Source organism: Lepidochelys kempii, chromosome 2 (assembly GCF_965140285.1).
Source record: "Lepidochelys kempii isolate rLepKem1 chromosome 2, rLepKem1.hap1, whole genome shotgun sequence".
NCBI classification, from domain to species: domain Eukaryota; kingdom Metazoa; phylum Chordata; order Testudines; family Cheloniidae; genus Lepidochelys; species Lepidochelys kempii.
In genome coordinates this window covers 22,804,744-22,829,897 of record NC_136381.1, presented here as the reverse complement: position 1 = coordinate 22,829,897, position 25,154 = coordinate 22,804,744, and the positions used below count along the sequence as shown (strand labels likewise).

The 25,154-nt window shown below is 51.8% G+C and overlaps 4 non-coding genes and 1 pseudogene across 4 annotated transcripts; all 5 read right to left on the bottom strand.

The window, feature by feature from the left end:
• Window positions 1–886: 886 nt before the first annotated feature.
• Window positions 887–1,079, bottom strand: LOC144930276 (U2 spliceosomal RNA). The gene has a single exon (XR_013635462.1). It is a non-coding gene; the product is annotated as a U2 spliceosomal RNA (small nuclear RNA).
• Window positions 1,080–5,748: 4,669 nt separating this feature from the next.
• On the bottom strand, window positions 5,749–5,941 carry LOC140908033 (U2 spliceosomal RNA). The gene has a single exon (XR_012157738.1). It is a non-coding gene; the product is annotated as a U2 spliceosomal RNA (small nuclear RNA).
• Window positions 5,942–10,607: 4,666 nt separating this feature from the next.
• LOC140908032 (U2 spliceosomal RNA) lies at window positions 10,608–10,800 on the bottom strand. Its single transcript, XR_012157737.1, has one exon. It is a non-coding gene; the product is annotated as a U2 spliceosomal RNA (small nuclear RNA).
• A 4,672-nt stretch (window positions 10,801–15,472) lies between these two features.
• On the bottom strand, window positions 15,473–15,663 carry LOC140908036 (U2 spliceosomal RNA). Its single transcript, XR_012157741.1, has one exon. It is a non-coding gene; the product is annotated as a U2 spliceosomal RNA (small nuclear RNA).
• A 5,130-nt stretch (window positions 15,664–20,793) lies between these two features.
• LOC140915409 (U2 spliceosomal RNA) lies at window positions 20,794–20,888 on the bottom strand (annotated as a pseudogene).
• Window positions 20,889–25,154: the final 4,266 nt, after the last annotated feature.

The following is a 25,154-nucleotide window of genomic DNA, read 5'->3' as shown; positions in this document are numbered from 1 at the left end:
GGTTTTTGGTGCAAGGGACCATCTGTCACAAAGGCAGGCTCACCTGGGTGGCAAGATGGATTCAGGGTGCCCAAGGGGGCTGTCTGTGACTCCATGTTAAGGCTGTTCTAGTGGAGTTCACATTTGATACTTGGTTGGTGAAATGGAAGTCTGGAACACACAACCACGAGGAGCCCCCTGCTGTCTGCCAGCCCTGGGTGTCCGGGGCTCCTGCTCTCTGGAGCCCTGGCTGCACTAGAAAGGTAAGTTTCTATCTTGCCTGGTTCAGAAACCGGAAGGGAAATAAAGAGAACCCACATTACATTTTTTTTTTTAAGAATCCTCATGATTTTTAAGCCAATCTCGTGATTTTGGGGAGTCTGACTCACAGGGTGGCAACGCTGAGAAGTTAAGGATTATTATTTAGCGTTTACATTACAGTAGGTTCGGGGGTGGGGGGGGAAATCAGGATTGGGACCCCTGTGTGCCGGGCGCAGCGTGACACCTAGTGCCTTGTCTCGATCTGACAAACCAAGACACATGGGACATGGGCTGGGTGGGGAGAAGTCTGTGTAACTCACACAGCTGTTGAGATACGTGTGACCTCAAATATTACTGATCCCCGCCCCGCTCCTCCCAAAACAAACAAACAAACAAACAACCGACTCCCCAACAGCCCCACAGTCTGGAAAGCATTTGTCCCTCATTACTGTTGAAAAGACTCACAGCAGAAAGAAGGATCCCAGCTTCTCAAACAATCCTCTAGTGAGACAGAGAACCCTACATCTGTAGAAACCACAGCGGTACAGATTTCAGATTTTTCAACTACTTGAAAAAAATCTGCTTTAAAGAAGCATCATCACAGTAAAACTCTTTCTACTTTTCAAACCAGAACATTCTCCCCAAAAGGAGATGCACCGTTCCTGGAGACACTGCAATACCAGGTCAATGCATGGGGTGGGCAGAGCAAGCTCCTAGTCCAGCCCCCTGTTCCAAAAATCAATTTAATATACAGTCCTTAAATAAAGGACATATCAGATATCAAACTGATAAGAACAGATACTACACTTGATCTGAGCTCCAAGGAGCCGAGAAGCGATGCTGAGAGTCTGCGACGCACCGCACACCTCTGCGCCCACCGCTTTCTACCTCACCGTGACGAGCTCCCAGACACGCAACAAACACCATAACTAGGTAACTCTAAGTGAGGAACCCTTCCCCAAAATGACTCCCGTGGAAGAATTCAAAGCAAGAACCCTTAACACACAATTCTGTTCAAAGACAGACAAGTCTTGCAGCCGCCTTCCTCTTGCTGGTTTTCCTGTACGCTCCTAATTTGCACAAACCCACCCACTGACGTGGGACTAGCAATCTCTCACTGTTAACTCTTACAGCAAAACAGGGCAAAGAAAGCCTATGCAAGTGCTATACCGCAGCTCCTTCCCACAGGCTGACCCCTCCCCCACAGCTCCCCACACCGCAGCCAGGGGCTGACCCCTCCTTCGCCCCGGCTCCCCCCACCACTGCCAGGATCTGGGGCTGACACCCTCCCCACACCGCTGCCAGGGGCTGGGGCTGGCCCCTATTCCCCCCCCCCCCCAGCTCCATTCTACCTGGGGCTAGGGCTAGGGCTAGGGCCCCGCCCCCGACAAGCCCTGCTGCCTGACACCTCGTGTCGCCACTCTTCCCCCCCCCCCCCCCCCCACGCACACACACGCACGTTCCTCCACGCCCCGCTAGGGGGTCGCACCGGACTTTTTTGGTAAACTGGGCATTTGCTTATTTGCTCTTGCCAACTCATCAGTTGGCAAGAGCAAACGGGATAAATGGCCGTTTTTGTCAAAAAAGGGAAGAAGAAAAAAAAAAAAAGGCAGGATGGCCGGAACAGAGCTTAAAAAGGGAACTGCTCCAGCCAAACGGGGACATATGGTCATCCTATCTCCAGGCAAGTGGTCCTGAGGGAGTCTGGCCAGGGTTGGGGGCAGACCCTGACCTGGCTAATCGCACCACTCCCGAGAGAACGGAGTGATTCCCCGTCCTGGCACTGGACCGGCCCCGGCCGCGCTGCCAGCTCAGCCTGGCGGACACCATAAACGGCAGAGTAATGGAGGCCGTTAGAGGCCAAAAGTCATCCTTCAAAATTTGGAAATCAAAGCCTAGTGAGGATAATAGGAAGGTGCACGAACTCTGGCCGGGTAAGTGTCAAAGTATAACAAGTCAGGCCAAGAAAGAATCTGAGAAGCAACGTGCTAACGACACAAAAGCTAACCATAAGAATGTTTTAAAGTACATCAGAAGCAGGCAGCCTGCCAAAGAGGCGGTGGGGCCACTAGCTGACAAAGGAGCACTCTAGGAAGACAAGGCCATTGCAAAGGAGCTTCATGAATTCTTTGCAGCTGTCTTCACTGCAGAGGACGGGAGGGAGAGTCCCACATCGGAGCTGTCCTTATTGGGTGACAAATCTGAAGTCCCATCCCAGTATAAGAGGTTTTAGAACAAATCGTTAAATTAAACAGGAATAAGTCACCAGGACCAGATGGCATTCGACCACGAGTTCTGAGGGAACTCAGAGATGAAATTGCACAACTACTAGCCGTAGTACGCAAGCTACCACTGAAGCAAGCCTCTGTTGCAGACGACTGGCAGGTAGCTAATGTAATGCCAATTTTTAAAATGGGCTCCAGGGGCGACCCTGGCAATTGCAGGCTGCTGAGCCTAACTTCAGTCACAGGCAAATTGGTAGTAAAGAATGATCAGGCACCCAGATAAACAGGATGTATTGGGAAAGGGTGAACACAGCTTTTGTAAAGGGCACTCCTACCTCACCAATCTTCTAGAATTCTTTGAGGATCTCAGCAAGCATGTGGATGAGGATGATTCAGTCGATACTGCGAACTGGGATTTTCAGAAAGCCTTTGACGGGGTCCCTCACCGAAGGCTCTAAAAGAAAACTTAAGTGGTTATGGGATAAGCGCGTAAGAACGGCCAAACTGGGTCAGACCAAAAGTCCATCTAGCCCAGTATCCTGTCTTCTGACAGCGGCCAATGCCAGGGGCCCCAGAGGGAATGAACGGAACAGGCAATCATCCATCCCCTGTCGCCCATTCCCAGCTTCTGGCAAATAGGGGTTAGCTAGGGATACCACTGGCTGAGCGCCATCAATGGACCTATCCTCCATGAATTTATCTAGTTCTTTTTTGAAACCTGTTATGTTCTTGGCCTTCGCAACGTCCTCTGGCAAAGAGTTCCCCAGGTTGACTGTGTGTTGTGTGAAGAAATACTTTCTTTTGTTTGTTTTAAACCGGCTGCCTGTAAATTTAATTTGGTGACCCCTAGGTCCTGTATTATGAGAAGGAGTACATAACACTTCCTTATTTACTTTCTCCACGCCAGTCATGATTTTATAGACCTCCATCGTATCCCCTCTTAGTCGGCTCTTTTCCAAGCTGAAAAGGCCCAATCTTAAGAATCTCTTCTTATACAGAAGCTGTTCCATACCCCCTCATCATTTTTCTTGCCCTTTTCTGAATCTTTCCAATTCCAATATGCCTTTTTTGAGATGGGGCGACCGCATCAGCACGCAGGTATTTTCTGTCTTATTATCTATCCCTGTCTTAATGATTCCCAACACTCCACTGCACATTCAGTGGATGTTTTCAGAGAACTGTCCACAATGACTCCTAGGTCTACTCTGAGATAGCGCGTAGCTCATTTAGACCCTTCCCCTCCCCCTCCCCCGCCCCCAATCGTTTTATAGGTATAGCTGGGATTATGTTTTCCAGTGTGCGTTACTTTGCATTGATCAACACTGACTTTCCTCTGCCATTTTGTTGCCCAGTCACCCAGTTTTGCGAGAGCTCTTTGTAGCTCTTGGCAGTCTGCTTTGGCCTTAACTATTCTGAGTAGTTTTGTATCGTCTGCAAATTTTGCCACCTCACTGTTTACCCCTTTCCCCCGGTCATTTATGAATAAGTTGAACGGTACTGGTCCCAGTACAGACCCCTGGGGGACCCCTGGGGATAAGAGGGAAGATCCTCTTCTCTGACACTGGCAGACCAGGTGCCAGCTTATGCCAAGGCCCCTAGAAAAGTGACAAATGCATGGCTGGAAACTAGTCTTGCTCACCTGTGTGTTAGTGTTGTTAAAACGGGCATTATTTTTATAAAAATGTGTTTCGTGTTTAGACTTTATGAAAAGCTGGTGAGTTGCTGCATGCATTCTTCTCACCTATAATATCTGTATCCCACGTTATAAGGTGATATATAAGCCTTGGCTCTAAAACTGTAAACCCCCTGGCCGCCACCAGTCAGGAGAGAAGCATTCCCAAGTGTGAAATGCTAGTTTACCAGAAGAGGAGTCATCTCCTTTCCACCAAGAGAAGACCCTGAGACATCAGACAAGCCACTGTGGATCACCCGTGGACAAAAGGCTTGGTTGATTGCTCCGCCTCACACCCCCACCCACGAGGAGGCGGAGACCTGCACAAACACTTGCCCCATCAGCTCTGGGGGGAATGGAATAAAAATCCCTGTCGAGAAGACACTGTTGTCCCTGTGCTGCTTGGACTTCAGGGGGATGGCATGCCTTACAAGCATAAGCATAAGCAAGGGATCCCGGCTGTTTGGCTAGGGTTAACCCTAAAGGATCTACAGAGCTTGCATGTTCCAGCAGCTTCTACTACTTTTTGAAACCTCAGACTGTAACTCCTTTGTGTGTATGTTTCCCTGCTTTAACCTGGTAAATAATTTCTTATTTCTTTTCCTAGTTCGGAAAGATTTAGCTAGTTTATTATAGGATTGGCCACGAACATTGTCTTCGGTTTGAGATCTGAGGTGCAATTCAGCTGGCTGAGTGACCAGTCCGAGGGACCGGAATATTGTTATGGTTTTTGGTGCAAGGGACCATCTGTCACAAAGGCAGGCTCACCTGGGTGGCAAGATGGATTCAGGGTGCCCAAGGGGGCTGTCTGTGACTCCATGTTAAGGCTGTTCTAGTGGAGTTCACATTTGATACTTGGTTGGTGAAATGGAAGTCTGGAACACACAACCACGAGGAGCCCCCTGCTGTCTGCCAGCCCTGGGTGTCCGGGGCTCCTGCTCTCTGGAGCCCTGGCTGCACTAGAAAGGTAAGTTTCTATCTTGCCTGGTTCAGAAACCGGAAGGGAAATAAAGAGAACCCACATTACATTTTTTTTTTTAAGAATCCTCATGATTTTTAAGCCAATCTCGTGATTTTGGGGAGTCTGACTCACAGGGTGGCAACGCTGAGAAGTTAAGGATTATTATTTAGCGTTTACATTACAGTAGGTTCGGGGGTGGGGGGGGAAATCAGGATTGGGACCCCTGTGTGCCGGGCGCAGCGTGACACCTAGTGCCTTGTCTTGATCTGACAAACCAAGACACATGGGACATGGGCTGGGTGGGGAGAAGTCTGTGTAACTCACACAGCTGTTGAGATACGTGTGACCTCAAATATTACTGATCCCCGCCCCGCTCCTCCCAAAACAAACAAACAAACAAACAACCGACTCCCCAACAGCCCCACAGTCTGGAAAGCATTTGTCCCTCATTACTGTTGAAAAGACTCACAGCAGAAAGAAGGATCCCAGCTTCTCAAACAATCCTCTAGTGAGACAGAGAACCCTACATCTGTAGAAACCACAGCGGTACAGATTTCAGATTTTTCAACTACTTGAAAAAAATCTGCTTTAAAGAAGCATCATCACAGTAAAACTCTTTCTACTTTTCAAACCAGAACATTCTCCCCAAAAGGAGATGCACCGTTCCTGGAGACACTGCAATACCAGGTCAATGCATGGGGTGGGCAGAGCAAGCTCCTAGTCCAGCCCCCTGTTCCAAAAATCAATTTAATATACAGTCCTTAAATAAAGGACATATCAGATATCAAACTGATAAGAACAGATACTACACTTGATCTGAGCTCCAAGGAGCCGAGAAGCGATGCTGAGAGTCTGCGACGCACCGCACACCTCTGCGCCCACCGCTTTCTACCTCACCGTGACGAGCTCCCAGACACGCAACAAACACCATAACTAGGTAACTCTAAGTGAGGAACCCTTCCCCAAAATGACTCCCGTGGAAGAATTCAAAGCAAGAACCCTTAACACACAATTCTGTTCAAAGACAGACAAGTCTTGCAGCCGCCTTCCTCTTGCTGGTTTTCCTGTACGCTCCTAATTTGCACAAACCCACCCACTGACGTGGGACTAGCAATCTCTCACTGTTAACTCTTACAGCAAAACAGGGCAAAGAAAGCCTATGCAAGTGCTATACCGCAGCTCCTTCCCACAGGCTGACCCCTCCCCCACAGCTCCCCACACCGCAGCCAGGGGCTGACCCCTCCTTCGCCCCGGCTCCCCCCACCACTGCCAGGATCTGGGGCTGACACCCTCCCCACACCGCTGCCAGGGGCTGGGGCTGGCCCCTATTCCCCCCCCCCCCCCAGCTCCATTCTACCTGGGGCTAGGGCTAGGGCTAGGGCCCCGCCCCCGACAAGCCCTGCTGCCTGACACCTCGTGTCGCCACTCTTCCCCCCCCCCCCCCACACACACGCACGTTCCTCCACGCCCCGCTAGGGGGTCGCACCGGACTTTTTTGGTAAACTGGGCATTTGCTTATTTGCTCTTGCCAACTCATCAGTTGGCAAGAGCAAACGGGATAAATGGCCGTTTTTGTCAAAAAAGGGAAGAAGAAAAAAAAAAAAAGGCAGGATGGCCGGAACAGAGCTTAAAAAGGGAACTGCTCCAGCCAAACGGGGACATATGGTCATCCTATCTCCAGGCAAGTGGTCCTGAGGGAGTCTGGCCAGGGTTGGGGGCAGACCCTGACCTGGCTAATCACACCACTCCCGAGAGAACGGAGTGATTCCCCGTCCTGGCACTGGACCGGCCCCGGCCGCGCTGCCAGCTCAGCCTGGCGGACACCATAAACGGCAGAGTAATGGAGGCCGTTAGAGGCCAAAAGTCATCCTTCAAAATTTGGAAATCAAAGCCTAGTGAGGATAATAGGAAGGTGCACGAACTCTGGCCGGGTAAGTGTCAAAGTATAACAAGTCAGGCCAAGAAAGAATCTGAGAAGCAACGTGCTAACGACACAAAAGCTAACCATAAGAATGTTTTAAAGTACATCAGAAGCAGGCAGCCTGCCAAAGAGGCGGTGGGGCCACTAGCTGACAAAGGAGCACTCTAGGAAGACAAGGCCATTGCAAAGGAGCTTCATGAATTCTTTGCAGCTGTCTTCACTGCAGAGGACGGGAGGGAGAGTCCCACATCGGAGCTGTCCTTATTGGGTGACAAATCTGAAGTCCCATCCCAGTATAAGAGGTTTTAGAACAAATCGTTAAATTAAACAGGAATAAGTCACCAGGACCAGATGGCATTCGACCACGAGTTCTGAGGGAACTCAGAGATGAAATTGCACAACTACTAGCCGTAGTACGCAAGCTACCACTGAAGCAAGCCTCTGTTGCAGACGACTGGCAGGTAGCTAATGTAATGCCAATTTTTAAAATGGGCTCCAGGGGCGACCCTGGCAATTGCAGGCTGCTGAGCCTAACTTCAGTCACAGGCAAATTGGTAGTAAAGAATGATCAGGCACCCAGATAAACAGGATGTATTGGGAAAGGGTGAACACAGCTTTTGTAAAGGGCACTCCTACCTCACCAATCTTCTAGAATTCTTTGAGGATCTCAGCAAGCATGTGGATGAGGATGATTCAGTCGATACTGCGAACTGGGATTTTCAGAAAGCCTTTGACGGGGTCCCTCACCGAAGGCTCTAAAAGAAAACTTAAGTGGTTATGGGATAAGCGCGTAAGAACGGCCAAACTGGGTCAGACCAAAAGTCCATCTAGCCCAGTATCCTGTCTTCTGACAGCGGCCAATGCCAGGGGCCCCAGAGGGAATGAACGGAACAGGCAATCATCCATCCCCTGTCGCCCATTCCCAGCTTCTGGCAAATAGGGGTTAGCTAGGGATACCACTGGCTGAGCGCCATCAATGGACCTATCCTCCATGAATTTATCTAGTTCTTTTTTGAAACCTGTTATGTTCTTGGCCTTCGCAACGTCCTCTGGCAAAGAGTTCCCCAGGTTGACTGTGTGTTGTGTGAAGAAATACTTTCTTTTGTTTGTTTTAAACCGGCTGCCTGTAAATTTAATTTGGTGACCCCTAGGTCCTGTATTATGAGAAGGAGTACATAACACTTCCTTATTTACTTTCTCCACGCCAGTCATGATTTTATAGACCTCCATCGTATCCCCTCTTAGTCGGCTCTTTTCCAAGCTGAAAAGGCCCAATCTTAAGAATCTCTTCTTATACAGAAGCTGTTCCATACCCCCTCATCATTTTTCTTGCCCTTTTCTGAATCTTTCCAATTCCAATATGCCTTTTTTGAGATGGGGCGACCGCATCAGCACGCAGGTATTTTCTGTCTTATTATCTATCCCTGTCTTAATGATTCCCAACACTCCACTGCACATTCAGTGGATGTTTTCAGAGAACTGTCCACAATGACTCCTAGGTCTCTTTCTTGAGTGGTAACAGCTCATTTAGACCCTTCCCCTCCCCCTCCCCCGCCCCCAATCGTTTTATAGGTATAGCTGGGATTATGTTTTCCAGTGTGCGTTACTTTGCATTGATCAACACTGACTTTCCTCTGCCATTTTGTTGCCCAGTCACCCAGTTTTGCGAGAGCTCTTTGTAGCTCTTGGCAGTCTGCTTTGGCCTTAACTATTCTGAGTAGTTTTGTATCGTCTGCAAATTTTGCCACCTCACTGTTTACCCCTTTCCCCCGGTCATTTATGAATAAGTTGAACGGTACTGGTCCCAGTACAGACCCCTGGGGGACCCCTGGGGATAAGAGGGAAGATCCTCTTCTCTGACACTGGCAGACCAGGTGCCAGCTTATGCCAAGGCCCCTAGAAAAGTGACAAATGCATGGCTGGAAACTAGTCTTGCTCACCTGTGTGTTAGTGTTGTTAAAACGGGCATTATTTTTATAAAAATGTGTTTCGTGTTTAGACTTTATGAAAAGCTGGTGAGTTGCTGCATGCATTCTTCTCACCTATAATATCTGTATCCCACGTTATAAGGTGATATATAAGCCTTGGCTCTAAAACTGTAAACCCCCTGGCCGCCACCAGTCAGGAGAGAAGCATTCCCAAGTGTGAAATGCTAGTTTACCAGAAGAGGAGTCATCTCCTTTCCACCAAGAGAAGACCCTGAGACATCAGACAAGCCACTGTGGATCACCCGTGGACAAAAGGCTTGGTTGATTGCTCCGCCTCACACCCCCACCCACGAGGAGGCGGAGACCTGCACAAACACTTGCCCCATCAGCTCTGGGGGGAATGGAATAAAAATCCCTGTCGAGAAGACACTGTTGTCCCTGTGCTGCTTGGACTTCAGGGGGATGGCATGCCTTACAAGCATAAGCATAAGCAAGGGATCCCGGCTGTTTGGCTAGGGTTAACCCTAAAGGATCTACAGAGCTTGCATGTTCCAGCAGCTTCTACTACTTTTTGAAACCTCAGACTGTAACTCCTTTGTGTGTATGTTTCCCTGCTTTAACCTGGTAAATAATTTCTTATTTCTTTTCCTAGTTCGGAAAGATTTAGCTAGTTTATTATAGGATTGGCCACGAACATTGTCTTCGGTTTGAGATCTGAGGTGCAATTCAGCTGGCTGAGTGACCAGTCCGAGGGACCGGAATATTGTTATGGTTTTTGGTGCAAGGGACCATCTGTCACAAAGGCAGGCTCACCTGGGTGGCAAGATGGATTCAGGGTGCCCAAGGGGGCTGTCTGTGACTCCATGTTAAGGCTGTTCTAGTGGAGTTCACATTTGATACTTGGTTGGTGAAATGGAAGTCTGGAACACACAACCACGAGGAGCCCCCTGCTGTCTGCCAGCCCTGGGTGTCCGGGGCTCCTGCTCTCTGGAGCCCTGGCTGCACTAGAAAGGTAAGTTTCTATCTTGCCTGGTTCAGAAACCGGAAGGGAAATAAAGAGAACCCACATTACATTTTTTTTTTTAAGAATCCTCATGATTTTTAAGCCAATCTCGTGATTTTGGGGAGTCTGACTCACAGGGTGGCAACGCTGAGAAGTTAAGGATTATTATTTAGCGTTTACATTACAGTAGGTTCGGGGGTGGGGGGGGAAATCAGGATTGGGACCCCTGTGTGCCGGGCGCAGCGTGACACCTAGTGCCTTGTCTTGATCTGACAAACCAAGACACATGGGACATGGGCTGGGTGGGGAGAAGTCTGTGTAACTCACACAGCTGTTGAGATACGTGTGACCTCAAATATTACTGATCCCCGCCCCGCTCCTCCCAAAACAAACAAACAAACAAACAAACAACCGACTCCCCAACAGCCCCACAGTCTGGAAAGCATTTGTCCCTCATTACTGTTGAAAAGACTCACAGCAGAAAGAAGGATCCCAGCTTCTCAAACAATCCTCTAGTGAGACAAAGAACCCTACATCTGTAGAAACCACAGCGGTACAGATTTCAGATTTTTCAACTACTTGAAAAAAATCTGCTTTAAAGAAGCATCATCACAGTAAAACTCTTTCTACTTTTCAAACCAGAACATTCTCCCCAAAAGGAGATGCACCGTTCCTGGAGACACTGCAATACCAGGTCAATGCATGGGGTGGGCAGAGCAAGCTCCTAGTCCAGCCCCCTGTTCCAAAAATCAATTTAATATACAGTCCTTAAATAAAGGACATATCAGATATCAAACTGATAAGAACAGATACTACACTTGATCTGAGCTCCAAGGAGCCGAGAAGCGATGCTGAGAGTCTGCGACGCACCGCACACCTCTGCGCCCACCGCTTTCTACCTCACCGTGACGAGCTCCCAGACACGCAACAAACACCATAACTAGGTAACTCTAAGTGAGGAACCCTTCCCCAAAATGACTCCCGTGGAAGAATTCAAAGCAAGAACCCTTAACACACAATTCTGTTCAAAGACAGACAAGTCTTGCAGCCGCCTTCCTCTTGCTGGTTTTCCTGTACGCTCCTAATTTGCACAAACCCACCCACTGACGTGGGACTAGCAATCTCTCACTGTTAACTCTTACAGCAAAACAGGGCAAAGAAAGCCTATGCAAGTGCTATACCGCAGCTCCTTCCCACAGGCTGACCCCTCCCCCACAGCTCCCCACACCGCAGCCAGGGGCTGACCCCTCCTTCGCCCCGGCTCCCCCCACCACTGCCAGGATCTGGGGCTGACACCCTCCCCACACCGCTGCCAGGGGCTGGGGCTGGCCCCTATTCCCCCCCCCCCCAGCTCCATTCTACCTGGGGCTAGGGCTAGGGCTAGGGCCCCGCCCCCGACAAGCCCTGCTGCCTGACACCTCGTGTCGCCACTCTTCCCCCCCCCCCCCCCCACACACACACACACGCACGTTCCTCCACGCCCCGCTAGGGGGTCGCACCGGACTTTTTTGGTAAACTGGGCATTTGCTTATTTGCTCTTGCCAACTCATCAGTTGGCAAGAGCAAACGGGATAAATGGCCGTTTTTGTCAAAAAAGGGAAGAAGAAAAAAAAAAAAAGGCAGGATGGCCGGAACAGAGCTTAAAAAGGGAACTGCTCCAGCCAAACGGGGACATATGGTCATCCTATCTCCAGGCAAGTGGTCCTGAGGGAGTCTGGCCAGGGTTGGGGGCAGACCCTGACCTGGCTAATCGCACCACTCCCGAGAGAACGGAGTGATTCCCCGTCCTGGCACTGGACCGGCCCCGGCCGCGCTGCCAGCTCAGCCTGGCGGACACCATAAACGGCAGAGTAATGGAGGCCGTTAGAGGCCAAAAGTCATCCTTCAAAATTTGGAAATCAAAGCCTAGTGAGGATAATAGGAAGGTGCACGAACTCTGGCCGGGTAAGTGTCAAAGTATAACAAGTCAGGCCAAGAAAGAATCTGAGAAGCAACGTGCTAACGACACAAAAGCTAACCATAAGAATGTTTTAAAGTACATCAGAAGCAGGCAGCCTGCCAAAGAGGCGGTGGGGCCACTAGCTGACAAAGGAGCACTCTAGGAAGACAAGGCCATTGCAAAGGAGCTTCATGAATTCTTTGCAGCTGTCTTCACTGCAGAGGACGGGAGGGAGAGTCCCACATCGGAGCTGTCCTTATTGGGTGACAAATCTGAAGTCCCATCCCAGTATAAGAGGTTTTAGAACAAATCGTTAAATTAAACAGGAATAAGTCACCAGGACCAGATGGCATTCGACCACGAGTTCTGAGGGAACTCAGAGATGAAATTGCACAACTACTAGCCGTAGTACGCAAGCTACCACTGAAGCAAGCCTCTGTTGCAGACGACTGGCAGGTAGCTAATGTAATGCCAATTTTTAAAATGGGCTCCAGGGGCGACCCTGGCAATTGCAGGCTGCTGAGCCTAACTTCAGTCACAGGCAAATTGGTAGTAAAGAATGATCAGGCACCCAGATAAACAGGATGTATTGGGAAAGGGTGAACACAGCTTTTGTAAAGGGCACTCCTACCTCACCAATCTTCTAGAATTCTTTGAGGATCTCAGCAAGCATGTGGATGAGGATGATTCAGTCGATACTGCGAACTGGGATTTTCAGAAAGCCTTTGACGGGGTCCCTCACCGAAGGCTCTAAAAGAAAACTTAAGTGGTTATGGGATAAGCGCGTAAGAACGGCCAAACTGGGTCAGACCAAAAGTCCATCTAGCCCAGTATCCTGTCTTCTGACAGCGGCCAATGCCAGGGGCCCCAGAGGGAATGAACGGAACAGGCAATCATCCATCCCCTGTCGCCCATTCCCAGCTTCTGGCAAATAGGGGTTAGCTAGGGATACCACTGGCTGAGCGCCATCAATGGACCTATCCTCCATGAATTTATCTAGTTCTTTTTTGAAACCTGTTATGTTCTTGGCCTTCGCAACGTCCTCTGGCAAAGAGTTCCCCAGGTTGACTGTGTGTTGTGTGAAGAAATACTTTCTTTTGTTTGTTTTAAACCGGCTGCCTGTAAATTTAATTTGGTGACCCCTAGGTCCTGTATTATGAGAAGGAGTACATAACACTTCCTTATTTACTTTCTCCACGCCAGTCATGATTTTATAGACCTCCATCGTATCCCCTCTTAGTCGGCTCTTTTCCAAGCTGAAAAGGCCCAATCTTAAGAATCTCTTCTTATACAGAAGCTGTTCCATACCCCCTCATCATTTTTCTTGCCCTTTTCTGAATCTTTCCAATTCCAATATGCCTTTTTTGAGATGGGGCGACCGCATCAGCACGCAGGTATTTTCTGTCTTATTATCTATCCCTGTCTTAATGATTCCCAACACTCCACTGCACATTCAGTGGATGTTTTCAGAGAACTGTCCACAATGACTCCTAGGTCTCTTTCTTGAGTGGTAACAGCTCATTTAGACCCTTCCCCTCCCCCTCCCCCGCCCCCAATCGTTTTATAGGTATAGCTGGGATTATGTTTTCCAGTGTGCGTTACTTTGCATTGATCAACACTGACTTTCCTCTGCCATTTTGTTGCCCAGTCACCCAGTTTTGCGAGAGCTCTTTGTAGCTCTTGGCAGTCTGCTTTGGCCTTAACTATTCTGAGTAGTTTTGTATCGTCTGCAAATTTTGCCACCTCACTGTTTACCCCTTTCCCCCGGTCATTTATGAATAAGTTGAACGGTACTGGTCCCAGTACAGACCCCTGGGGGACCCCTGGGGATAAGAGGGAAGATCCTCTTCTCTGACACTGGCAGACCAGGTGCCAGCTTATGCCAAGGCCCCTAGAAAAGTGACAAATGCATGGCTGGAAACTAGTCTTGCTCACCTGTGTGTTAGTGTTGTTAAAACGGGCATTATTTTTATAAAAATGTGTTTCGTGTTTAGACTTTATGAAAAGCTGGTGAGTTGCTGCATGCATTCTTCTCACCTATAATATCTGTATCCCACGTTATAAGGTGATATATAAGCCTTGGCTCTAAAACTGTAAACCCCCTGGCCGCCACCAGTCAGGAGAGAAGCATTCCCAAGTGTGAAATGCTAGTTTACCAGAAGAGGAGTCATCTCCTTTCCACCAAGAGAAGACCCTGAGACATCAGACAAGCCACTGTGGATCACCCGTGGACAAAAGGCTTGGTTGATTGCTCCGCCTCACACCCCCACCCACGAGGAGGCGGAGACCTGCACAAACACTTGCCCCATCAGCTCTGGGGGGAATGGAATAAAAATCCCTGTCGAGAAGACACTGTTGTCCCTGTGCTGCTTGGACTTCAGGGGGATGGCATGCCTTACAAGCATAAGCATAAGCAAGGGATCCCGGCTGTTTGGCTAGGGTTAACCCTAAAGGATCTACAGAGCTTGCATGTTCCAGCAGCTTCTACTACTTTTTGAAACCTCAGACTGTAACTCCTTTGTGTGTATGTTTCCCTGCTTTAACCTGGTAAATAATTTCTTATTTCTTTTCCTAGTTCGGAAAGATTTAGCTAGTTTATTATAGGATTGGCCACGAACATTGTCTTCGGTTTGAGATCTGAGGTGCAATTCAGCTGGCTGAGTGACCAGTCCGAGGGACCGGAATATTGTTATGGTTTTTGGTGCAAGGGACCATCTGTCACAAAGGCAGGCTCACCTGGGTGGCAAGATGGATTCAGGGTGCCCAAGGGGGCTGTCTGTGACTCCATGTTAAGGCTGTTCTAGTGGAGTTCACATTTGATACTTGGTTGGTGAAATGGAAGTCTGGAACACACAACCACGAGGAGCCCCCTGCTGTCTGCCAGCCCTGGGTGTCCGGGGCTCCTGCTCTCTGGAGCCCTGGCTGCACTAGAAAGGTAAGTTTCTATCTTGCCTGGTTCAGAAACCGGAAGGGAAATAAAGAGAACCCACATTACATTTTTTTTTTTAAGAATCCTCATGATTTTTAAGCCAATCTCGTGATTTTGGGGAGTCTGACTCACAGGGTGGCAACGCTGAGAAGTTAAGGATTATTATTTAGCGTTTACATTACAGTAGGTTCGGGGGTGGGGGGGGAAATCAGGATTGGGACCCCTGTGTGCCGGGCGCAGCGTGACACCTAGTGCCTTGTCTCGATCTGACAAACCAAGACACATGGGACATGGGCTGGGTGGGGAGAAGTCTGTGTAACTCACACAGCTGTTGAGATACGTGTGACCTCAAATATTACTGATCCCCGCCCCGCTCCTCCCAAAACAAACAAACAAACAAACAAACAACCGACTCCCCAACAGCCCCACAGTCTGGAAAGCATTTGTCCCTCATTACTGTTGAAAAGACTCACAGCAGAAAGAAGGATCCCAGCTTCTCAAACAATCCTCTAGTGAGACAGAGAACCCTACATCTGTAGAAACCACAGCGGTACAGATTTCAGATTTTTCAACTACTTGAAAAAAATCTGCTTTAAAGAAGCATCATCACAGTAAAACTCTTTCTACTTTTCAAACCAGAACATTCTCCCCAAAAGGAGATGCACCGTTCCTGGAGACACTGCAATACCAGGTCAATGCATGGGGTGGGCAGAGCAAGCTCCTAGTCCAGCCCCCTGTTCCAAAAATCAATTTAATATACAGTCCTTAAATAAAGGACATATCAGATATCAAACTGATAAGAACAGATTTAATAATTTTATTTGAGATAATGTTGAAATAAGGAACGGTACAGAGTTCAAGCATAGGAGTTTCTGGTCGTCAGGGGATAAGGTACAGATTATCGAGGGGTGCAAAATGCGATTTAGGAGCTGGTGGAGCAAGGATCACATAATAATCTGCAAATTCCCCGACTGGGGGAAAAGTTTAACCGGTCAGAGTACAGACATCGAGATATGGGGTAAGTTATCCACACAACAGCTACGTTCGGTATGCTGGGTATAGTGAGTGAATACGGGGGTGGGGATGGGTCTACCCTCATATGGTGGGGTTTAATGTTCAGCGGGTTTACGGTTCCAGTTCATACGGTCCGATGGGGAAGGCCTCTCAGTCTCTTTCCCACAGTGTGTGCACAGTGTCGTACCGGCTCACTCCTCCTGGTACTGTCGGTGGCCGGTGATGTGCTCGATATAGATGTCCCTGGACCATCGGATGGTGTCCGAGACCATGAGGCGCCGCATGAGTCGTGCGTAGCGTCTACCGATCCCGCAGGTCCGCAGCACACGCTCGTTGCAGGGGTCCCAAGCGCCCAGGGCTCCGACAATCAGGGCGTCCAGCTGCACCTCGTAGCCCTTCGCTCTCAGGGTGTCGGCCAGAGGGGCGTATTTTTCCAGTTTCCGAGCTCGAGCTTCTCGGAAGGCCGGGGTCCTGTTCTCGAAAGGGACCGTAATGTCGACGAGGATGATCTTTTTCTGGGTTTCGTTGGTGACGACCACGTCGGGTCGTAGCGGGCTGTCGGTACCGGAGATGGCGCAGTTCACGGCGACCTCCCCCAGGCTAGGTGAGATGGCTTTCACCAGGCGGTTCTGGATGGCGTTGTGGCGCAGCTGCCAGGCTCTGGAGTGGGGCTTGCAGCTGCACAGGACGTGGGGCAGGGTCTCGTTGGAGTAGCCGCACTTCCTGCAACGCTTGTCTCGGTTCCCGTGGCGGACGGCTCCGTTGAGCGGGACGCAGTTGAGCCGGGCGCGGTGGATGAACCGCCAGTCGGCGAAGCGGGTGAAGCCGCCCCCGGCGAGGAAGTGGTTGCTGGCGTCCCACTTGCTGGTCAGTTCGAAGGCTTTTCCCTGGTCCGGCTTGCGCTTCAGGGCTTCTACGTACAGCGAGTGGGTGGCTGCCTTCAGGGTCCTTTCCAGCAGGCCCCTGGCGCTCGGGGTGACGATGGTGTTGCCCTCGGACCCGATCTGTGGCACCAGGACACCCAGCTCCTGGCGCTCCTCACACCACTCCCAGCGGCAGCCGATGCGTTTCCCCAGGCGGCGCGTGGCGTTGCGGGCGCGGGACCACAGCGAAGCGATGTCGCCCCCATCTCGGCCGAATTCGCCGTCCAGGGAACCGCTCAGGAAGCTGGCGGTGTCTTGGCTGGACGGGGCTCTACCGATCCGCTTTTGCGTTACGTCGTGGAGGGCTTTCGCTGCGATGCTCTTTACTGTGGCGTCGGGGCACGTCAGCAGGCGGAAGGCGTGGGTGATCACTGCGATGTCACCCAGGTCACCCATGCGGGGGACATTGGCACCGCCATGCCTGTGGGTGATATAGACCAGCTCGTTGCTGGCTCTCTGGGGAAGGAATAACCACTTCTTCACCAGCTGCCGGATGACCTTGTCCGCCTTGTTGAGGGGTACCTTTGCCACGGCGGAGCCCCTCAGGACGAACGAGATGCGGGGGATCAGGAAGGTGTTCAGGGCGTTTATCTTTTGCCACGGTGCTAGCAGGGAGGTGTCGATCTTGGCGGTATCCTGTAGGATCTCTTGGATGGTGTCCTCGGGCGTCTGGCGGACACGGAAACCCGTCGGTGTGCCGAGGTGTCGGTAGGCCTGCCCCTCTGCCAGGGGGATGACGGGCTCGCCCTGAATCTGGAATTCCGTCCCCTGCACGGAGTCCCTTTTGCTGCCATCTATGTGGAGGGATGCGCATTTCTTCGCATTGAAGCGGAGCCCCATCCAATCGGCAACTCGACTGGTGGCATCTAGCATACGCTGGAGGTTCTCTGGGTCGTCTGCGGTCAGGACCAGGTCATCCGCGTAAGCCAGGACACTCACCCTCTCGCCGTGGAGGTTGAAGCCGCCTGCGCCCTTGGAGATCGCTCGCAGTAGCGGCTCCATGGCGAGGTTAAAGATGATGGGGCTGAGGGGGCAGCCCTGCTTGACTCCGCACCGGATCGGGATCTCGGCTGTCTCTCCTTCGACCGAGCGAATGGTGGTGCTGCATCCCTCGTACATCTCTCGGATCGCCCGGCGGAAGTTCTCTGGCATCCCAAACTCCTGGAGCGTGGCAAAGATGTGGTGGTGGGGCATGGACCCAAAGGCGTTGGCCAGGTCCAGCCATGCTATCGTACCCTGCCTCCGCGCCCTTCTGGTCGTATCGATGATGGTTTGGAGGACAAAGTTATGTTCGTAGCAGCCCTCGCAGGACATGAAGCCTTTCTGGGTGGAGCTGATGGCCCCCCCACGCACTGACCACTCCGTGATCCTGGACGCCAGGCAGCTGGCATAGAGCTTGTACATCGTGGAGCAGAGGGAGATGGGCCTCCAATTGCTGGGGTCATCGCGCTCACCCTTTTTGTACACCAGAACCGTCATGGCCTTTTTCCAGGAGCTGGGAGTCCGGCAGAAACGCTTGCACTGGTTGAAGAGCGTGGCGAGGACCAGGCAGCCGGGATCTCGCTTTTTCAGGAGACTGTAGCGGATGCCATCTTTCCCGGGAGCTGTGTTTTTTGTTTTTGAGAGCCTGGCCAACACTTCCTTGGGCGTGAAGTCAGCTTCCAGGGCGCCCGCTTCGTCGACACGGGGCAGGGGGCGGAGGCACTCGGGGCGCAGCGCACCATCCTGGGCTGTGTGGTCGAATACATCCTTGAAGTAGCTGTAGAGGCGTTCGGGTGGGATCGTGCAGTAGGGCGAGGGCCCGTCGAGGATCTCTCTCATGGCTTTGGGGCGGTTTGCCCGGTACAGCTTCTGGATCCTTGAAGCCGCTGCTGGATCGTAGCGGCAGTTGGCGCCTCTCCTTCTGGTTCCCCTGGCGGTGGTGTTGGGGTTTGGAGCAGGCGGTCTGTGGGCAGGTGGGGCGTTCTCCTGGGTGGGACGTCTCCTGGGAGCGGTTTCTGCAGACAGTTCTTGGGTGAGTCTGTCTACGAGGAGGTCAAAGTCGTCGAAGGAAGCTGTCGCTCTTAGCTCCGCGGTCCAGGCAGTCTGCCACGGAGTGGCAGCCCTCTCCACCGGCTGCTGGCCCTCATGGTCCTCGACCTTGTCTGAAGCAGACTCGTCACCCGCACAGTCGACCCGCCGTCCATCCCGCGAGCCATCGTTCCCTTCGGTTGGGGGCTGGGGCGGAATCTCCGGCGGGATGCTGGCGTTACTAGTGGTCGGAGGGACGCGGTCCGGCTCGGGGATTGCCGGGACGTTGCTGGTCCTCCTAGGGGTGGCTGGTGCTTGGGCGGCTGCTGCTGGAACGTGAGATCCGCTGTTGGCAGCGTCCCGCAGGATGGACTCGGGGGTCGTGCTGGGCTGTCTGGTGAGGAGGGCCCGGTGGTTTTCTGTGGCTGCGGGGTTGGTTTCTCCAGTAGTGCGTGGAGCTTGCTGAGCGGCCTGTGGCTGGGCACTGGCTCCCTCGGCTGCTGGAGTTTGCAGGGCAGACTGAGGCGCGGCTCGGGCTCCTCCGGCGGTTGGGGTTCGCAGGGCGGCCTGAGGTGTGGCTCTGGCTCTTCCGGCGACAGGATCTCGAGCCGCTATGCGCGAGGGGGCACTGATCCGTCTGGGGACGGGAACGTGCTGGGCCGGGGGCGAGGTAGTGCTGAGCCGTCTCAGTATGGAGATTTGCCTGGCGACGTGGGAAGGTGAGACGGGCCTCCTGCTGCCGAGGACCTGGGTGGCATTTCCCGCGGCAGCAGGCACCTTCTCGATCGCAGCACCCTGTTGCGCTGGTCTGGCGACGGGGGCAGCCTTCTTGACGGCAGCTTGCACCATCGCTGTTCTTTGTTGCGGCTCAGGAGTGGTGGGGCGGCGCACAGCGGCAGGGCTGGGAGCCGGGGCAGGAGGCCGTGCGGTTCCTTTGGAGCGCTTCCTGCAGGTGACTTGGTGTGCCTTGCATTGTTTCTGTGTCTCGAAGGGCAGGCTGCAGAGGGCACAACTGAAGGCGACCTGCTTGTTGTGGCATCGCTTTAGGTGCCTGGTGACTCCACCAAGGAGGTGGAAACTTCGGGGAGGGAAGCAGATGGGGCAGATGAGCGCGTCCGCCGCGAGGGGGTACTGCAGGTAGACGGTGTCCTCATTACCTTGCAGCGGGGGGGTGCCGGTGGCACCAGCAGTATCGCTGGCTGGTTCATCCCGGCGCGGGCGAGTGGGGTCGAGAGGTCCGGCTGGGGGGGCATCTGGCAGGGGCCTGCTGACTCTTTGGGTAGTTTCGGAGGCTGGGCAGGCATCTGGTAAGATGCTGGTGACCCTCTGGGTGGTCTCTGGAGAGGTGCTGGTCCCATCGGCGGAGATTCCTCTCTTGCTGGTGTGTAGAGGAGTGGGGCCACCCTCCACGACCTGGGCAGCTGCGGGGGTGGGAGGTGGTTGCCTGGGAGCCTCTTGCAGTGGCGGGGTGGGGGGGCTCTCCGGTGGCGGCTGGTGTTGCTGGAGAGCGGGGGGGCTCTTGGTCAGCAGCTGCTGTAAGGCGGGGGGGCTTGCCCTCGGAGCCTCTTGCAGTGGCGGGGTGGGGGGGCTCTTCAGTGGCAGCTGGTGTTGCTGGAGAGCGGGGGGGCTCTTGGTCAGCAGCTGCTGTAAGGCGGGGGGGCTTGCCCTCGGTGGCTGGCGCTGCTGGGGAGCGGCGGGGATGTTCCTTCTGGCGGTGATGTCTCGACAGGCTGGCCTCTGGGTGCGGGATCTGTCTGGAACAGCATCTCGGAGGGGGTCCTTCGGGCAGTCGCCGGCCTTCCTTTTCGTGCTGCTGGTCTGTAGTGTCCTGGAGGCACCGAGGGTTTTCTTTGTAGTCGCTGCTTGAGGGGCCTTCTGTGGAGCAACAGCAGCGGTGGTACACAGAGCAGCTGACGATGTCTCGGTAGCAGGAGAAGGATTTTCTTCGAAAGCAGCAGCGCTAGCATATACCTCCAGGGCAGCATCGATTTTCTCAAGGAGGGCAGCTGGGGAATCCATCTACAGCACATGTGTTGCGATCTGTTTATAGCAAAATAAAAGACATTAAACTGATAAGAACAGATACTACACTTGATCTGAGCTCCAAGGAGCCGAGAAGCGATGCTGAGAGTCTGCGACGCACCGCACACCTCTGCGCCCACCGCTTTCTACCTCACCGTGACGAGCTCCCAGACACGCAACAAACACCATAACTAGGTAACTCTAAGTGAGGAACCCTTCCCCAAAATGACTCCCGTGGAAGAATTCAAAGCAAGAACCCTTAACACACAATTCTGTTCAAAGACAGACAAGTCTTGCAGCCGCCTTCCTCTTGCTGGTTTTCCTGTACGCTCCTAATTTGCACAAACCCACCCACTGACGTGGGACTAGCAATCTCTCACTGTTAACTCTTACAGCAAAACAGGGCAAAGAAAGCCTATGCAAGTGCTATACCGCAGCTCCTTCCCACAGGCTGACCCCTCCCCCACAGCTCCCCACACCGCAGCCAGGGGCTGACCCCTCCTTCGCCCCGGCTCCCCCCACCACTGCCAGGATCTGGGGCTGACACCCTCCCCACACCGCTGCCAGGGGCTGGCCCCTATTCCCCCCCCCCCAGCTCCATTCTACCTGGGGCTAGGGCTAGGGCTAGGGCCCCGCCCCCGACAAGCCCTGCTGCCTGACACCTCGTGTCGCCACTCTTCCCCCCCCCCCCCCCCACACACACACGCACGTTCCTCCACGCCCCGCTAGGGGGTCGCACCGGACTTTTTTGGTAAACTGGGCATTTGCTTATTTGCTCTTGCCAACTCATCAGTTGGCAAGAGCAAACGGGATAAATGGCCGTTTTTGTCAAAAAAGGGAAGAAGAAAAAAAAAAAAAGGCAGGATGGCCGGAACAGAGCTTAAAAAGGGAACTGCTCCAGCCAAACGGGGACATATGGTCATCCTATCTCCAGGCAAGTGGTCCTGAGGGAGTCTGGCCAGGGTTGGGGGCAGACCCTGACCTGGCTAATCGCACCACTCCCGAGAGAACGGAGTGATTCCCCGTCCTGGCACTGGACCGGCCCCGGCCGCGCTGCCAGCTCAGCCTGGCGGACACCATAAACGGCAGAGTAATGGAGGCCGTTAGAGGCCAAAAGTCATCCTTCAAAATTTGGAAATCAAAGCCTAGTGAGGATAATAGGAAGGTGCACGAACTCTGGCCGGGTAAGTGTCAAAGTATAACAAGTCAGGCCAAGAAAGAATCTGAGAAGCAACGTGCTAACGACACAAAAGCTAACCATAAGAATGTTTTAAAGTACATCAGAAGCAGGCAGCCTGCCAAAGAGGCGGTGGGGCCACTAGCTGACAAAGGAGCACTCTAGGAAGACAAGGCCATTGCAAAGGAGCTTCATGAATTCTTTGCAGCTGTCTTCACTGCAGAGGACGGGAGGGAGAGTCCCACATCGGAGCTGTCCTTATTGGGTGACAAATCTGAAGTCCCATCCCAGTATAAGAGGTTTTAGAACAAATCGTTAAATTAAACAGGAATAAGTCACCAGGACCAGATGGCATTCGACCACGAGTTCTGAGGGAACTCAGAGATGAAATTGCACAACTACTAGCCGTAGTACGCAAGCTACCACTGAAGCAAGCCTCTGTTGCAGACGACTGGCAGGTAGCTAATGTAATGCCAATTTTTAAAATGGGCTCCAGGGGCGACCCTGGCAATTGCAGGCTGCTGAGCCTAACTTCAGTCACAGGCAAATTGGTAGTAAAGAATGATCAGGCACCCAGATAAACAGGATGTATTGGGAAAGGGTGAACACAGCTTTTGTAAAGGGCACTCCTACCTCACCAATCTTCTAGAATTCTTTGAGGATCTCAGCAAGCATGTGGATGAGGATGATTCAGTCGATACTGCGAACTGGGATTTTCAGAAAGCCTTTGACGGGGTCCCTCACCGAAGGCTCTAAAAGAAAACTTAAGTGGTTATGGGATAAGCGCGTAAGAACGGCCAAACTGGGTCAGACCAAAAGTCCATCTAGCCCAGTATCCTGTCTTCTGACAGCGGCCAATGCCAGGGGCCCCAGAGGGAATGAACGGAACAGGCAATCATCCATCCCCTGTCGCCCATTCCCAGCTTCTGGCAAATAGGGGTTAGCTAGGGATACCACTGGCTGAGCGCCATCAATGGACCTATCCTCCATGAATTTATCTAGTTCTTTTTTGAAACCTGTTATGTTCTTGGCCTTCGCAACGTCCTCTGGCAAAGAGTTCCCCAGGTTGACTGTGTGTTGTGTGAAGAAATACTTTCTTTTGTTTGTTTTAAACCGGCTGCCTGTAAATTTAATTTGGTGACCCCTAGGTCCTGTATTATGAGAAGGAGTACATAACACTTCCTTATTTACTTTCTCCACGCCAGTCATGATTTTATAGACCTCCATCGTATCCCCTCTTAGTCGGCTCTTTTCCAAGCTGAAAAGGCCCAATCTTAAGAATCTCTTCTTATACAGAAGCTGTTCCATACCCCCTCATCATTTTTCTTGCCCTTTTCTGAATCTTTCCAATTCCAATATGCCTTTTTTGAGATGGGGCGACCGCATCAGCACGCAGGTATTTTCTGTCTTATTATCTATCCCTGTCTTAATGATTCCCAACACTCCACTGCACATTCAGTGGATGTTTTCAGAGAACTGTCCACAATGACTCCTAGGTCTCTTTCTTGAGTGGTAACAGCTCATTTAGACCCTTCCCCTCCCCCTCCCCCGCCCCCAATCGTTTTATAGGTATAGCTGGGATTATGTTTTCCAGTGTGCGTTACTTTGCATTGATCAACACTGACTTTCCTCTGCCATTTTGTTGCCCAGTCACCCAGTTTTGCGAGAGCTCTTTGTAGCTCTTGGCAGTCTGCTTTGGCCTTAACTATTCTGAGTAGTTTTGTATCGTCTGCAAATTTTGCCACCTCACTGTTTACCCCTTTCCCCCGGTCATTTATGAATAAGTTGAACGGTACTGGTCCCAGTACAGACCCCTGGGGGACCCCTGGGGATAAGAGGGAAGATCCTCTTCTCTGACACTGGCAGACCAGGTGCCAGCTTATGCCAAGGCCCCTAGAAAAGTGACAAATGCATGGCTGGAAACTAGTCTTGCTCACCTGTGTGTTAGTGTTGTTAAAACGGGCATTATTTTTATAAAAATGTGTTTCGTGTTTAGACTTTATGAAAAGCTGGTGAGTTGCTGCATGCATTCTTCTCACCTATAATATCTGTATCCCACGTTATAAGGTGATATATAAGCCTTGGCTCTAAAACTGTAAACCCCCTGGCCGCCACCAGTCAGGAGAGAAGCATTCCCAAGTGTGAAATGCTAGTTTACCAGAAGAGGAGTCATCTCCTTTCCACCAAGAGAAGACCCTGAGACATCAGACAAGCCACTGTGGATCACCCGTGGACAAAAGGCTTGGTTGATTGCTCCGCCTCACACCCCCACCCACGAGGAGGCGGAGACCTGCACAAACACTTGCCCCATCAGCTCTGGGGGGAATGGAATAAAAATCCCTGTCGAGAAGACACTGTTGTCCCTGTGCTGCTTGGACTTCAGGGGGATGGCATGCCTTACAAGCATAAGCATAAGCAAGGGATCCCGGCTGTTTGGCTAGGGTTAACCCTAAAGGATCTACAGAGCTTGCATGTTCCAGCAGCTTCTACTACTTTTTGAAACCTCAGACTGTAACTCCTTTGTGTGTATGTTTCCCTGCTTTAACCTGGTAAATAATTTCTTATTTCTTTTCCTAGTTCGGAAAGATTTAGCTAGTTTATTATAGGATTGGCCACGAACATTGTCTTCGGTTTGAGATCTGAGGTGCAATTCAGCTGGCTGAGTGACCAGTCCGAGGGACCGGAATATTGTTATGGTTTTTGGTGCAAGGGACCATCTGTCACAAAGGCAGGCTCACCTGGGTGGCAAGATGGATTCAGGGTGCCCAAGGGGGCTGTCTGTGACTCCATGTTAAGGCTGTTCTAGTGGAGTTCACATTTGATACTTGGTTGGTGAAATGGAAGTCTGGAACACACAACCACGAGGAGCCCCCTGCTGTCTGCCAGCCCTGGGTGTCCGGGGCTCCTGCTCTCTGGAGCCCTGGCTGCACTAGAAAGGTAAGTTTCTATCTTGCCTGGTTCAGAAACCGGAAGGGAAATAAAGAGAACCCACATTACATTTTTTTTTTTAAGAATCCTCATGATTTTTAAGCCAATCTCGTGATTTTGGGGAGTCTGACTCACAGGGTGGCAACGCTGAGAAGTTAAGGATTATTATTTAGCGTTTACATTACAGTAGGTTCGGGGGTGGGGGGGGAAATCAGGATTGGGACCCCTGTGTGCCGGGCGCAGCGTGACACCTAGTGCCTTG